Below are 17,523 nucleotides of genomic sequence, written 5' to 3'. Positions count from 1 at the left end.
CCCTAACCAATCTATCGTAAATCTTAGTCATCCCCGCTAATCAACAAACAGGAACAATAGACTGAACACCCAGCACTGATCAAGTCACTAGTCATAAGGAATCTCACGGATTGTTTCCCTGGCTGCTTTAAAACCCAATCAACCTACTTACTTACTCACTTGGCCTGACGAAGCTTTTGTGTCAAAAGCGAAACGTGGCCCAGCAACAAATCCATCGATTGTTTACCAAACCCCTCTGAAACAGTTTACTACTAATCTTAGTCTCCATACTTCAGAAATTGTGGAGAAAAGAGCGCTGAGATGGCATTACGAGTACTATTCACATCCAACAATCCCTTGTGTTCGTCAGAACACTGAATTTTTATATTCGCTCACCACACATAGATAGTCTTTGGTCATGTCAGATTGGTCTCTTATTCAACAGAAGTCAATCGCAAATCATTATTGGTCCTCTTCACTTATTCCAGTCGGATCACTAAGCCTCATCTATCCTGGATTTGTCACTCACCCATCGATATCTTGCTACTACGTTTGGACAAACCTGATTCAACAATATAAATGACAAGTCTTATGATCTGCCGTGTTTTTAGCAGCTCTTAAAGAAACAACCTTTATAGTCTTTATTGCGTTGGGGCTTACACTAGTTGTTGATGATCGGTCATTTTCAACTAAACAAATAGTAATGATAGGTATATCATCAGACAAATTCGTATTGATTCACTCTGCTTACCTAGCTACATTAGTTCCATGTAGAAAGGTGATGATCAGACAGAGGAGATGTTGAGGTCCAATGTTGCGCAATGAGTAAGCTAGTCGGTTGTATGGTTTTGCCGAAGTCGGTCAGCAGTGCAAACCACACAACGAACTACCTCCCAATTCGCAACACCAATGCACAGTTGATAGATCTCACGAAGCACGTAATGTCTGTGTCGATGTGATTGTGGATCCAGACAACCGTCTGTGCCATCATTTTACCTTAAACTCACCAGCTTGTCGACCAAATCCGCTGTTCCTAGCCTGATCGAATCAACCAATCAGTAAACGTAGCGGATACAGACCTCACGCGCTCATCGTTGATTGGTTCCGGAGCCTGTCTACTGCGTCAGGCAGAGCGAATCCATAAGGGTGGTGGCGAAAAGGACTAGCGGACGAAGCCGGACAACAGCAGCTGGCGTGTGCGCGCATAACCTGGGTATGCGGAGGCTGGGATCGTGTGGTACGCCCCACACAGACTTCACATTGTCGCCATGCCACCGAATTTTTGCGTGTGCATAAGTGTGCACATCTCACGTACGACGGAAACGGGCCATCGACCTGTTTTCAAGTCACAATTGATTGGCGAAGCCTACGCTAATTCAGGTAACTTACACTCCATCTGCATCGAATGGCCGTTACAGACAAAACAGAGCACACCAAGATTTGTATGGTGCAATCAATAAACTAAGGCGTTTGGAAACGATAGGTTTCCACACTAGTGATTAAAAACAAGCTCCTCTAAAGTAATATCCTTCAGATGAGCGAGTTCGTGAGAAGTGGTTTTGTTGGGCAAGCTTTGGTGCGTTGCAATTTAGCACATTGATTGCTGTTCTCACATGGCGTACGCTATATTCCGCTCACGAAACGCATGCCCACAAAGCCTGAAATAGCACACAGAACTGACCTGTCGGGACGAAAGTGCCTTACGATGTGCGTGAAGGTTCTAAAAAATTGGCTCTAAAGTGTGACTCCGAGGTTAGTAGTTTGGCTAAAGTTGTGCGAGAAACGTTTCGGGTGGCAGTTAATCAAATGAATGTAACGGGTGACAGGCTCCATCGGGTGCTGTCCTAAGAAAATTGGAACAGGTGTAAGTATATTTTTCAATCAAGGCATCCACCAGGAAACTAAAAGTCAAGCGCATCTTTTGATGGTAATGCAGTCTATCTTCAGTAATCTGCCAAAGACGGTTGGTCAATACTACAAAGTGGTTGTGCCACGGTAGTGGCGAACTCGGGTAACCAAACCGTTCGGGAAAGAGGTTAATCGTATAAAACAACCAATTTTTTGAATCTTTGCTAACGTTGCCATCTTACATCACAACAGAAGAAGAGGCAGTGGATAATCCTCGGTAGCATTTGGAACCAGAGTAGGTAAAAAGACATCAGGATGTCCATCGACGCCTCAGTGTGAAGACCATCTCGGTGCATCTGGATCTGGTCTCTTGTGGGTTAAGTGTCCTGTTCAAACAATTAGACGCCCGGTATTTTAGAACACCCCCTACCAACAGCAATATCATCTGCATATTTACACAAATATCCAAAGTTTGTGTAGGGCTCGATAGAACATCAAGTTAATTGGCAAGGGTCTCCGACACCTTCCTCCTATGTAGTTTCGGTCGATATGAGGGGCGCAAGGGACCTTCGGATGTACTTTCCCGAAAGTTGATGCAGCAGGAGTTTTCGGTAGAATGGAATGAAGACAAAGTTTAATCAAAAAGACCTGGTTTACGTCGTTCTGACGTCTAAATCCTTCAGAACTGCGCAAGACAGACAGACTACTTGTTTTAAGCATCTTGTGTACGTGTATTTGTGTGTGTACCTTACTAGAAGCCTACTTTGAAACACATGAAAGTTCATGGAATTGACCTGAATTTTAGTGAATTACCAGGTCGATAGACTTTGTAGTTATCCTAGCAACTCTTCATCCGCTAGAAAGACGGATTTTTCTAAGATACCGTTGAACAGCTGAGACAACGCAACGGAGAGTGTTAATTAGGTGACGCAATTATTCATGTTTCCATATTCCTCCCGGTTTTAAGTTTTAAGTTTTAAGACTGAACCATTCTATTTTATACGCAGTCGACTCCATACCAACTGTTTTTCTGAATTAACTGTTTTCACGATTCGATTTACTCATTTTATCCCACTTTGAAGTGCATAACATTTTCCCCGTTTAATTTTCCAGATAGTACGCTGCCCTTTCTGTGCTATCCTGTGTTGCTAAATGCTCAAGGTTCTATCTAGCCGTAAGGTTTCCTTTAATTTACTGTTAATTTCTTATAGGGTCACGGTCTACCTATCTATACTGTCTGCCCAAGTCTAATTCAATACACTGTTTGCTGCCCGATTGCGACTAGTGAACAAACGCAGGGGAAGTTCGTAGAATTCAGTTTCACCGCAATTATTACTGACCGTCAGTCGTTGAAATTAGACTATACGTTACCTGCCAAATAGGACACCTGGATTGTGCGTTTAGGCTAATTAACCAATTCTTGGTCTTGAGATCACGGTCTCAGCACAGGATCCTACAGGGACTTCTGAAATACACCAATCTGACACCAACCAGAACACGTTTTCTGGTCCGCTGGATTTGTTTGAGCCTAGTTTATTCAGTTCTAAATTGACTTCTTTGGGGACAACGTTGCTGGTTGGGTATTTCCATGTGGGACGTATGTGACCGGACAGTCAGAATCACAAACTTATACGGCAAAAGTAGGGTCAGTGGCGATCATAATGCACCTTTTTCCGTCCTAAACTAATTTTTACCGCGCGTCAGTAGTTCCATTCCAAAAGCGTAAGAGGAATTTCGCGTATATAGTATTCAGCCGTTCACTCTGGTTTATTATGAATTCACCAGACGTTTTTCATGTTCTTTTGTCCCCGTCCCCATACGCTTTTTCGTAACACGGCCTGGATTTCTGTAGCACAGATGATGTCATACAGTGATTTTTACAGGTAACAAGGTTAGGCAGAATTTCAAGCAACAAAAACCACGCCGGGTTGTAAGATGGTATAGCCTATAGTTTCATTCACGGACTATCAGAGGAGTCAAAATATGCTTTGGAATTCGATGTTCAGACGTAAGTAATGGCGCGTGGCGTCTACGAGTATACTGGCAGTTTTATTGGTAGAACATAGTCAAACTGATCTGGATTTGCAATTCAAATTGTCCCTTCAGAAAAGATCCATCAACGCGGTTTAGGGCTTCACAACTCAAGACTACAATTGAGGGCAACCATCATGAAACTACCTCAGCTGGTTGCCGGAATGGTAGGATATATTTGCCACCAAAACAAATCTTGTGGTACTGAGTAATCCGCTAGTATTTGAGGAACTTTCTAGTTTGAGCACCAGTGACGAATTACATCAGGCTCCAGCCAGGTCAACGAAAAGCCCTTGATGACAAGCGGTTCACCTGGACTATCGGATTAGCGAAGAGCCTTGACCTAACATCAACGAGGCATTTGCGAACTGTCCTCTTGTGAGAAGTTTGCGCAGTGCCCGTTTCTCTCAATATGGGTCGTCAATTGGGTGATAGGGTGTAAGGAAAGCGCAGTAATCTCATTGGCGTGACAAGTCACCGAACACAGTGTTTTCACACATTCCAGGGTTACTATTTGAAGGCTGGCAGCAGGATTGCCTAGGCTGGCCAAGATTCCCTATCGGAAAAACAGTGCCACATCTTCATAAAGGGACTACTCACAAGGTTGCTGAAAACTCTTTGACAGCCCACGACCACTTTCGCCCTTCTTGGGGCTCATCAGGTAGGCGCAGTCCCCGAGTCTCCGTCAACCTAATGATCTACTTGAACCCAAATTGAACTGTTTTTCGAGAATACACCCACCTTTCTAAAGGAAGCTACTCACAAAGTTGCTGAAAACTCTTCAGCAACCGAGGACATTCGTTTGAGTCTCACATGGAAACCAAATTGATAGGTACATGAGTGCATTTGTCTACATTCTGCCAGTCACTACATTTTTCTATTTGGACAACTAGCCGCTCGAATGTTCTCTACTGTCAAGAAACACGAAATCACCGCCGAGTAAAGTGATCTGAGTTTTGATGGAAGAAAGGTGCAACTGAAATGTGGAAGCCCCGCTGAAAGTCACTTCCTTCACATCTTGAGTCCCTATTCCGAAAATGTTAAACGCATACAGCGCACACTCACAAGTGAGCCCTTTTCTCAGTAACTCCACGTGGTTCTGACCAGTTGTGGGTGGCTGTGAAATTTATATATTTCACATTCACGTCGCCTGCGTTTGAAGGGTTTTCCGATTGTCCTGGCGCAGTTATTCTAGTGAATCCCTCCTAAAGGTGGAAGACAATCAGTTCCATTTCCGCCCTTGTTAGGTATCATTAACAGTGAATATCCTTGGCTCCATCGGGGTCTGAACTTCGGCTGTCTGACATTCGAGGCGAGCGCGTCACAACTACTATAGTGATGTGAATATGAACAATACATATCCCACAAAGCAGTTCCACACGTTCCGTAGTAAACTTCACCTTTCATCAGACGCTGAACAGAGTTTCAACATTGATGTGAATACAATACATATCCCACAAAGCAGTTCCACACGTTCCGTAGTAAACTTCACCTTTCATCAGACGCTGAACAGAGTTTCAACATGACCATAGATTACTCACGCGCCCGAGGAGTAGCATGCACCGTCACACCACTACTCCACCAACACGCACTGGGTGTACCAGAATTATATCAACACATTATTCCTTATTTCCACTGGCTGGTGCGAATTCAGCATGTCCTTGTTTGCGTTTAACCAACAAAAGTGTCTCCTTCAGCCATTGTCTGGCTTGACACCAATGTGGCACGGAAGCAGGCACATCCATCCCTGAAGGAACAAACGGATACCGTTTGTTGGAAACACATTAGTTCAATCCGAGTCAATGTAACGTGGCCGAAAGTACCTATGGGGAAACGGTAAGGTGTAAAAAGACTGGTTCAGTTGACAACGTGCATCGTGACAGCGCCCGGTACCGCAGCGCAACAGAGACTGGATACGCCAGCAGCGGTCGAACGGATACTCACACTACAGTCTAACGTTCCAGTTGACAGTGATATCCGGAGACAAATATGGAACATTCATAATGCGGAACCCAACAATTGCAAACGGCATTACAGAAACTAGGCTATATTAAGGGCTACGTGGATAGGATGGTGAGATAATTTTTACACAGAACCCCCATTCGGGGGCTTTATCCATATTCTGCAGACGCTTGGTGTCTGAAGATAGGTAAGATGACGTCAGTGAGGAAACCAAGTGAATCGTGTAGGTATGGCCAACTGAAAGACGGATTACAAACCACCTTGAATGGCCTATATGACGGCCTGGTATGATCTCTCATCAGGAACAAGAAAAACTGTAAGATCTTCATGGTTGTATGAGCAGACCTGGTCATATTCAATACATCCTATCATTGAAGTCAGTCTATGCCGAAAAGCACCTTTTGTAGAGCTGTTTCATTCTTTGTAGCGCACTACTCATTAGGTTGCTGAAAATTCGTCGACAGCCCACGACTTGTTTCGCCCTCCTTGAGGCTCATCAGGTAGACGTAGTCCCCGATTTTCCATCTACCTTATGTTCTAATTGAAACCAAATTGCACGAAATTAGCGAAGTACACTCATTTGCAAACTAATTTCGTTTTTCGAGAGACTCACCTGGAACCCAGCTGAATCTCTCGTTTGTGATGTTCCTTGATGGCAAATTACACGTGAGGTGCTGAAAACTTATAGAATAGTCTTCAGTAACCATAAGAGTAATGCCCAGGTCAAGAAAGTACTCTGTGATGCCTGGAATACCGTGTCAACTGAAACATTATGTTGCATTTACACAGCATGTTCAGTCGAATATAACAAAGGAAGTATAAATAAAGGAAACATCACAAACGAGAGATTCAGCTGGGTTCCAGGTGGGTCTCTCGAAAAAACCAAATTAGTTTGCAGATGAGTGTATTTCGCTGTTTCATTCTTGTTGGGAATCATCAGGAACCCGTGATGTACCTGATCAACAGTGTCCTTAACTCTCGCTTCGACTGGGCACAGTGCCACTCATCCTTCAGTAATGGAAACCAGGTCACGTGGACAGGCTCTTTGAGTGACGATATCTCAGATGGAAGTTTCAGACATCCACTAGGAACCTCGTCTGTGTCTGGTTAAAATCGTGTCCAAAATAGGACCGGGACTCAGAAAATGAATTTTTCGCTTTGCATAACATCGTATTCGTTATAAAATTCCAACATTCTACCGTGTGCTTTTGAAAGTCATGAGACCAATGAAGGTAGTGAACAAAATTTGTTTTCTGTGGTTGTTCCTCTTGGCTATTTATACGGTACCAGAAATCACGTGAAAAAGGTAAAAATCGGGGGTACATAGACTTTAGAGGAATAGAAATCAAGGAAAGGGGGGTTGAATGAGGGATAAGCCAAGGGGTCACTGAATCAGTTAAATGAGGTCAATGTCAGACAGGCTTGTGGGACCGGATTTTTCACAGGCCAGTTCAAGTTCAGAGGTCGCACCAGTTTCTTCCGGGCGCAAAGTTGTGGATCCAGCAGTTGGATTCCAACCGCCTCTGCTATCGATAGTAGCCTGGATCATACCAGTCGTGATCGGTTCAGTGGTACCCGGAGTATGATAGGCTGGCAGATTTTTTCATGGCCAAATTGGGGACTCGAGAATCAGACGGAGCCAGTTCACGGTTAACATTGTATTGTCACTATGTAGACGACATTTTCGTACTTCCTGACGAAAATATCTGCACAATAGTCGTGCCAAACAGTTTCAGTTCAGTCCACAATAATGTCAAGGTTACCATAGAGTCAGAACACAATGGACAGCTAAGTTTCCTCAATGTCAGTGTTAAAGAGAAGACTGATGGGACCATAGAACGCAAAGCCCACAGAAAGCAAACGTGGAATCTTCAGTATATTCATTTCGGTAGCTTTGTTCCGTCAAAACAAAAGCGTAACCTAATTAGATACCTGACTGAGGAAGCTATGAGGATGTGCTCCCCCGACTGCTTAGAAGAGGAACTAAAGTTTTTGGGACACACATTCCTGCAAAACGGATATCCTGGAAGGTTCGTACTCAAGACTGTGGAAGCCTTTAAACCCAGACCTACACAAGGTTCTGTTAGGAAGAAGCCCATCTACAAGAGGCTTTCATTCAAAGGTGACTCGATTACTGAACTAATTACCAGAAGGCTTGGAAACTCTGTTGATACGACATACTTGGCTGCTAATCTGTGTTTGAGCTTCAACTCCATCCCCACTATCAAATTCCGCTTGAAGGACAAATTGCCACGTTCTACCACCAGCTTTTGTGTGTACTTATTTGCGTGCTCCTTCCGAGCATCACATGTCGGTCGTACGACAAGGTATTTGTCGCACAGAATACGAGAACACAGTCCCGTGTCTCTGAGTGGTAGCTGGAAGAAGCCAGACTCAAGCGCGATTGCATCACATTTGTCCGAAACAAGTTATATTATTGACAAAGAGCAAGCCTCCACTATCATATACCGGGTTACGACTGGTACTATCCGGACTGATATCGATCGCAGAGGCGGTTGGAATCCGACTGCTGGATTCACAACCTAGCGTCCGAAAGAAACTGGTGCGACCTCTGAACTTGAACTGGCGTGCGAAAAATCCGGTTCCACAAGCGTGTCTGACACTGACCTCATTTAACTGATACAGGGACCCCTTGGCTTATCCCCCATTCAAACCCCCTTTCCTTGATTTATATTTCTCTAAAGTCTATGCACCCCCGATTTGTATCTTCTTCATGTGACTTCTGGTACCATGTAAGTTTGTGGTGTATTAGCCGAGGGGAACAATCACAGAAAACAAATTTCGTTCGCTACCTACTTCCATGGGTATATTCAGCCACTGTTTTTGAAAACCCTTGAGAAAAAAGTCCGGTCTACCGCTGCTGCATTTCACATGGACATTTCACTTCTATTGGGCGGCAAATGTGACCTCTACTGAATTTTATTCGTGCTAACAGAAAAAGTCCAAACTTCTTTTTGAGAGGTTGACGCCACCCGGGTGTAGTGAAAACACGATGACTATGTTTCAGCTAATCTCAAAATTTCAAACACCTGTCTTTTTCTGATTCGAGAGGAACCATCATAAACTAGGCGGCACTCTGCTGTCTAGAAGTAACGCTCTACATATAAGGTTGCAGAAAACTCTTGGAAAGCCCACAAACTGTTCTGTCTTTTCAGGGACTCGTCCGGTAGGTGCAGTCTTCGAGGTCTCATCAACACTTTGTTCGACTTGTACCTGAATTGCACAGACTTCAACAAATACCCTCGCTTGTGCAGCATCGTAAATGAGAGATGAAGCCACCTGTCAGAGCCAAATTCATGTGCAAATGAGAGTATTCACCAATGGCATGCACTTTCTTAAGACAAAACTGCTTTAGACTATCTGGGTTTCATGGGAGATTGTTGGTCAATTAATGTATAGCAACAATGCACAGAAACTGAGTATGATTGAATTTTGAGTGAAATTTTTTGACTACCTGACATAAAGCTTATACTTGTATGATGGATATCTAAAAGTGACTTTTTTTGCGAAGACATACTTTGAAGGACGAGAAACTCTCCACGGATGGTCTCAGATATTCGTTAAATTACTGTAGTAATCGATAATAACCGATTACAACTGAGATAGTTTTATCGGAAAATTACGGGATCTCGTGTTCTTCAAAAAAGCGTTGAATATCCTATAGAATAATGCGGTTTGTAGTATGGTTTTCTCTGGGGAGAAATACATAATTTCTAACTGAACTGAATCGGTTCTGTCTCGGTTCGCTTTGTCGTGATTCCATCCTGAGGTGGTGATATAGACCACAAATGTTCGCAAGCACAGAGTTTCGCTCTTGTCTTGCTGTGTAATGTATTACACAGAGTCAAGGAACAAAGTGAGTGGCACCGTTTGGAAAACGTTCCATCGCTAGTTGATGTGTTCCTCGTTCAAGAAAACAGTGAATTTAAATGTCCTCCAGCTGATGTGGGAGTCGAACGGACGGGAAAGAGAAGATACTGAGGGAAAGATACTTTTCTGGATATTTCTTGAGGTAGACCCTTAAACTGACTCGTGTATGGTATTCAACATCAACTAGATGAGTGGCTTCTCGGTAGAGGCTTTTCCCTTAAGGAGACTACTTCGGTGTAACCGTCAGTCTCATCAACAAAGAGCCCCCAGCCGGTTTGGGGGTTTTCATGGCATGAAATCCAAAGAGATAAGATGCAGATGAAATCTGCAGCATAGACTGGAATTCTGATCGCCTCTGAAATTTGCCCGACCGCTCACTGATGATTTGGTGGCGAGAGTGTTACAAGTTAATTGCCAAGTTCGGAGGGGCAGATCAACAGCCACCTGACCAATAACCAATGACCTCAAAAACTGTTACAATCCAGCCTTTGTCAAGAGGGAAGATACTGTGTATTTGCCTAAGAGCCAAGCACAAATGTCCTTGTTGAGGAACAAAGATTGTTCATTTAGAAACCAAATGAAGCTATCCACATGATGTGGGATCATCAATATAACGCGAATAGAAACTCAACCGATATGCTTACAAGCACTTGTCTGACTGAAATAAATGCGATATTCCGGTACACGTGGAACGAACAAGTTAATTCCAAGTTCGGAGGGGCAGATCAACAGCCACCTGACCAATAACCAATGACCTCAAAAACTGTTACAATCCAGCCTTTGTCAAGAGGGAAGATACTGTGTATTTGCCTAAGAGCCAAGCACAAATGTCCTTGTTGAGGAACAAAGATTGTTCATTTAGAAACCAAATGAAGCTATCCACATGATGTGGGATCATCAATATAACGCGAATAGAAACTCAACCGATATGCTTACAAGCACTTGTCTGACTGAAATAAATGCGATATTCCGGTACACGTGGAACGAATAGGAAAGAAAGTGCACTCGAACAGCCGAACCACAACTTTCCGGATGGATGCTCTGCCAACTAGACTACCAAGGTCACTTGCTTCGTGCTCCACCGTGGGTGCGTTTCAACTAATCACGTGATCCACCACACCCAATACACCTGTTAGCACCCTTCGTAAGCAACATGAGAAAATCCTACAAACGAGTTACTTAAACTGTAATCGAGAACAGACACAAGTTGAAACGTGTTGAATTGAAGGCGAAATTGTGTACACAGGGTGGGCATAAAACACAATTTAGCAATGCGCTTAGAACACGAGCACACCCCACCTTACCAGGCATCAAATGCGGTATCCGCCCTAAATATTCAGTACATCGGTTTGTTCGAGTTCAGGGCGCTTCAGGCACTTTAAGTCTGAGTTAGCCAAAATATGGAATGAAATTCACCGAACCGCGGTGAATTTAGCGTAGTTAAATCTGCCAATTACTGCATTTCGATAGCCGGGAGAAGGCCGTGCCTCTGATGGTTTGTAAGCTTTACGTAAAGCTTTACGTAACACTTGCGCGTATGATGAGGACTCATCTCAAAGGGGACCCGCTTCTCGAACAGGAAAGCTTATGGCATTCCCAATGCGCTGCCTCGGTTTGATGGAATTCCCATGCTTACTTGGTTTACCAAACTCAAGGCTTCCATGTAGCTACAGTTTTCATACAATGGTGTGTGGCATGCGAGAACCTGAATGTAAGGTTCATCATAGTAAGGTTTGCGATATCAGCGGGTGGGTGCATAGGACAAACTGAGACATCTGAAATAACTCAGATAATTTTCTAAAAGAACGTCGGGTTGAACATATATACGGACAAACGGCAAGTCCGGGTGCTAACTGGGCAATGATAGACAAAACGACCAAACGACAATTGAGTCGTTTAAATGAAATAAACTACCTTACGTGAATTTTCCTCTCATTTGTTACCCAGCAGTCTCGGTCCAGAAGTTTTAACTCTATCGAAAGAGAACTTATGGCTCTATAGGTATGATTTATTTGGAAACAAAGCCCTAAACCAGACCATCGTACCATCGTCAGAAAGGAAATAAAAAAACGAATATGATAACTGGTCTTTGTAGTTACAAAATACACTGGGTTGACCGTGAAACCTTGTCGAAATGACCGTTTCCAAGGTGTTACACGACAAAAACATCCGAGTTGGCTAGTTTTTTTACAGGGAGAAATAAGCTTTGTGTGGGTTTCAAATGGATTTATCAACTCAGTGTTTTGCGCCAGTCTATCGCCTTTTATCACCTACGATCATTTCTTTATCTCAAAAAGGTTCTTCCTTCCTAGAAGTAATATATATGAAAATATCTCTTTCCTTTTTACCGGTTCCGTCCTTTTCATGAAGCTGAGGGATCGGGATTCGACAGTTCCTTTAGAGGTCTCCGTTAGTGGGATGAGTAATCTGAACGGGAGTGGACTATCCACAGGGAAAACGATTACTCACAAGGAGTTAGTCAATCACATTATCAGTTATATACCCTGCACTAAGAGTACGTTGCCCCCAGTTGCCACAGCCACGGCCGCCGGGAAATGGGAGAGCAAGTAAGGTATTGCCAAGCATTGAGGACGTTGGCACAATAAGTTGGTTGACGCTGAATCACTGACTGAGCGAATGAACCATTTGACCAGTATTATCGACCACTAATAAAGTGAGCTCCGGGGTCTCTATCCAAGACCGACCAACTTTACTCGTTAATATTTTCAAGCTTCAGTAGCAGGTAACCAATTGTCGGCCTCCAATTCGCATTCATCTGGCACGGAAATAAAGATTTATGCTAGTTAAACGGCCCTCTGAATACTAAGTATATACATGACTAGCGTATCCCATAAAGCGCGAGTGTCTCAAGTTCCTTCTTCCTAAGATCATCTGGCGTATCACTACATTACTAAGCCCCTGTCCCCATCAGACCCAAAGGCTACCCCGGAGATACCCATGGTCAAGCACCGACGGCTTCTTATATCCGATCAATGAATTAGCATGGATCGCATCGCCGCAGTGTATATTCTGACCTTGACGAATGAACGTACCTCACACCGGCATCATATGTGTCAGAGGTTCTCAAAAACTGTCCTGGACTTACTGAATTGATTTGCTACGCCGCCCGGAGAGAGAAAGCCAACCAGCTGAAGCCTTATATCCGATGATTATGTTTGTCTTCATACACCAAACGGACGGCAGAACGGATATTGGTTATTTGATTCCACGCTGACTGTTACACATATTTACTCAATGCTCAGGTAACAATATGTGTTAATGAAGATGACGTTAATCACATTTCGTTTCACCAGAATGTTTAGCTGATCATTTCTCAAAAGGAAAAGCTTTGATAAGACGTATCCTTTCCACTGCAAAGTGTTATTAACTACTCACAAACAGGTTTGACTGTTTAGACGTTAGGAAATTCATAAACGGGAGATTCAGCTGAGTTTAAGTTGAGTCTTCCGCCGAAACCAACCTGGTCTACAGATGAGAGTATAAGTCAGGGGTTGAATAGCTACCCTTCAAGAGCATGTTGCAGGCGTAAATACTTATCAAGTCTCAACCCGAGAAAACAACCTTCAAAAACCAGTCTAACCAACAGATCTCTGGGAGCGCGTTGCCTTGATCCCTAGACTAACACGCATATTCGTAGTTTGACAACAGCACCACCTTGGTAATAAGTGTGCTATAACCCTATTCAAAAGTACGACTCATGTACTCAGTGCGAAAGATGAGGATGCTGTAACGATGACCAATTGGATGGCGGGAATATTTCAAATTAAATCGACGTTTCAAAAAAATCAGCAGTCATGCTTACTGGTCACAAAAACAAGTAACGAGGCCCTCGTTGTACTCTTTGTTGAAATTCAATCAATCTCTGTATGATTTTCCGTGGACCAAAAACGGTGATTTCAGATTTCTATCGGTAATCAATTTGTTTAGACAAGTGCGAAGGCTCAGTTTACACCAAAAGATTGTGTTTTCGCACAAAAACGGAGGGACTCGTCTCTCCATTTAGTATGCTAGCACGTTCATACCTGCACATCACAAAATTCCGCATGTGGGTCTAGTCTTAGGCATACGTCTACAGGCTCCGTCTGTCTAGGATGTTGGAGTTGTTTCAGTTCATCTGGTTCACCTGCGTTCACGTATACGTCCCAACTGACACGTCCGACAGTGAGAACAACAAAACCCAGACAAAATGTGCCCTGCTTAACACAGGACCGCTGCATGCGTCGCGTTTACTCCCGTTCTGTTCTCATACCCGTTGGACGTGTTTCGGGGGTTGAACCAGCAAATCAGCGATACGGTGAGCCCATCATTTGAACATTTGTTTTAGCTTATAGATGATTTCATCGAGCCGAATCTAAAATAGACACTTTTGGGGCCTTAGAAACACTCGTTCCGACTTTCAGATTTCCATATTCTAGTCGTTTCGGGACCATGTTGACGGTGAACCTCGCTCTACTGTTTGCTATCGTGGGATTTGGCTAGATTCAAATTGGCTAATTTGACGTCCCAAGAACGGCCGACTCTGACTAGTCTTCCGGGTCCTCTCCGAATCACACATATTCATCCATCCACGTGGGATTTGGCTAGATTCAAATTGGCTAATTTGACGTCCCAAGAACGGCCGACTCTGACTAGTCTTCCGGGTCCTCTCCGAATCACACATATTCATCCACAATATGATATCAAATCCTTCACGAGTGCATTTTTCTTCTTTAAGATGGGCGGTCACAAATAGTCATTTCAAAAACCTTTCTCGCGCTAACAAACTTTTCACAACTTTTCCAGTGCCTACCGTAATTTTGCACTTTGACTGAAATGAACATCCAAGCGCCTCAGACCTTAGCATGACCAGTCATTTAAACGTAGGTAGAATGTCATGAGCCGGCGTTTCCTGTCCTACCCAGAAAGACACAGGTAAAGAGCCTAAAGGAACATAACTGTTTGGGAAGGTTATTCAAATAGCTATTTTGAGAGCTCTAGCCTAAAGAACATAGTGTCACACTTCCATTCTTGCCAGTTATTTTCTCTCTAGTTAGGCCCCTCATCAAAGTGGACTGTTGTATACGTCTAAGGATAAAAGCAAACCAAGGAATGCGGGGAACGTCCGTATCAAGGATCATTACCAGGTCTCCGGCGCTGACCGTTAAGTTAGGAAGATTTACCTCTCGCCATGGTACCGAGGTCGTTATTAGTTCCTTGCTCTCCATGGTTGAGTCGCTTCACTCTTTGTTGCCACTTCCACAGACTCATCATATACCCTTATCATTCTTCTTCAGTGGAGTTGCACTTTTAAGGTCGAGAAGTGCTCTTTAAAAAAAACTCAGCTGTAAAACCCTTCCGGTGCCTAGCTGCCACGACGGCTAAGATACTGCCAGGTTGCCCAAGCTTAGACAGAAGTCGAGAAGTAGAGTTTGAGTTCCAACCACGGACATTTCGGTCAGTAAATTCGCGCTCTAACCACTTGAGTCATCTCGCCCCTGTGCTCTTTAAATTGACTAGTTTAAGGAAAAGCAACTAGAGCATGCCAGCCTCACTGAAGCCTTTCATTATTCCATAGCTCACATGTCTGTTTGGTTTATCGCTCCTTAGAGTGACTGGTCATTGATACACTTGCGGACTATATTGTCCAATATATTCCTACTTTCCCATGCATGCCTTAGCAAGCGTAGACTTAGTTTGCGCACTGAAGCTGATTGCATTCAGATCACTCCTTGTATTTACCTCAATTTTCTGCATGAAACAATGTCCAACTCGATGGCTCATGTTCGCCAAGTCCATTAGGAGAGCGGAAGAAAGCGGTGAGACTCGGAAGGCGCAAATAACTGCGCATATTCATAACATTTGATTATTCAGTACCAAAATACTGGGACTTTTATTTCTACTTTATCGTGTGTTTCAAGTCCCTGGGTATGCCAGAAATGAGTCAAAACATTCGTTGGGTGTTGCCTCAGATTCGTGGCACTTACCTCGTTATAGATGAGTTACGTATCTAGTTGTTCATATGAAGGAGAAGGTTCGTTCTAAAATGCCTGGATATGAATGATATTTTTTGATGGGAAAAGGCTATTGAAAACCACAGGTTCAAATTTGGACAAGAAGCAAAAATGCTGCTCTGTGGCTGTCTCGAGGATTATTCGAATATCAAATATCGATACAATCAACGGATGTCTGTGTTCACAAACAAATATGCCCAAATCATTATTGTTCCCCTACTCCTAGCACCTAAACAGGTTGGAAGGTGCATGTTCTATGGAATGCGAACCAGTCTAACCCTGTGTATTCATTGAGAACGGATAAGACAGTCGCACCTGCGTACTAGCACCTAAAATCCACGTACCGACCGAACTAAACTTAGGTGACGTTCGAAAAAATTCATCTAGTAGTAATTCGTCCAACCGTCTCAATTCCCATCCTCAACCTACCGGGAAGTACATCAGCATGAGGCTTCACAAAGAAGACGGATGAGCACTGTCTTTAACTTCCAGAAACTCAAGTCTTAGTCAGACACCGAATAACACCCGCTAATACTGCTAAACGAAATGCGCCAACAAATCGGGTCAACGAGCTTATTTTCCACGGATTAATTTTGCTGTCAACAAAAGCTACTTTGCAGGCTCACAATTATGAACTACTTATTGAGAGTTACCAAGATTGTGGCATGCTCTCCGCAGTGACGAGAGGGCTCATGGGCACTCGAAGAGCAATTGGCACGCGCCTCAATAAGCTAGACAGATCATCCTATGTGAATTGCGCAATTAGACAGAAGGCTAAGTACAACAGATCTATCCACCATCTGGAAGGAACACACTACTCACACACTATTACACACTAATTTTCAATCGCCCACAACCGGTTTCGTATTTTTAATCAAAGCTCGGCAGGTGGGCGCAGTTCATGAGCTTCCGTCAACTTTATGTTCTGCTTGAACCCGAATTGAACACCATCCGCGAAGTACGCTCCTCTGTTTGCCATTTTGGTCTTAGCGCGAAGAATCCAGCAACTTCCTGTGTAATAGCCTTCCGTTGCAGTATGCTACTTTCATCTAGACGGTTGAGACAGAATAACTTTAAGGGCAGTATAGTGAAGCCTGATTGTGGTTAGATCGTAACCAAACAAACGTAGATCATACTTGTTCATGAATATCAATTCTGTGACCGAATCGCAAGTCAAAACGTAGAAATATATTGATTCTCTAAGAAGCACATGTTCTCTGTTTGACTACAGTTTTTCTATAAAGATCAAACGGAAAAATTGATCAATAGAAATCACATGCCGAATGATCGATGAGTGTTTGCTTGTGGACAGAGGCGATTCCTGAGGTCAAGATAATTACAGAACGAAAATGAGGCCGGTAACTACTCACTAACAAGAAGACTTTGAATCTCTGAACTTCAAGTATTGCAAAACATACTAATGTTGGTGATTAAATTAGATTTGAGCTTCGAAACCCACGATCGGTTCTTAAGGACATAAAAATGGCATAGATGACATCATAATGCTATTGTTGATGTATTATTGTACGTTTTATGGCCGAAAGCGTTCGTTCGTTTCGTTTGTGTCTGTCGGGGTTTATATTTGAATAAAGTCTTATTGAGAGGCTTTCAATCTTTTGTGCTCCCTCCCAGCGTGAATCCTTTGTTTGCCTAATATCAATTTATAACAATCATGATGAGTTGCACTTAGAACTAAAGCTATCGGGAAATGGAAACTTTGGTACACTGTTTGAAGCAGGGAAAATCAGAGTCGACCTACTACCAAGAAATAAAAACCCGAAGGAATCAAAATTCATGGGTG

Source organism: Opisthorchis viverrini, assembly GCF_000715545.1.
Source record: "Opisthorchis viverrini unplaced genomic scaffold opera_v5_285, whole genome shotgun sequence".
NCBI classification, from domain to species: domain Eukaryota; kingdom Metazoa; phylum Platyhelminthes; class Trematoda; order Opisthorchiida; family Opisthorchiidae; genus Opisthorchis; species Opisthorchis viverrini.
The sequence above is the reverse complement of the archived record's forward strand: the minus strand, read 5'-3'. Positions refer to the sequence as shown.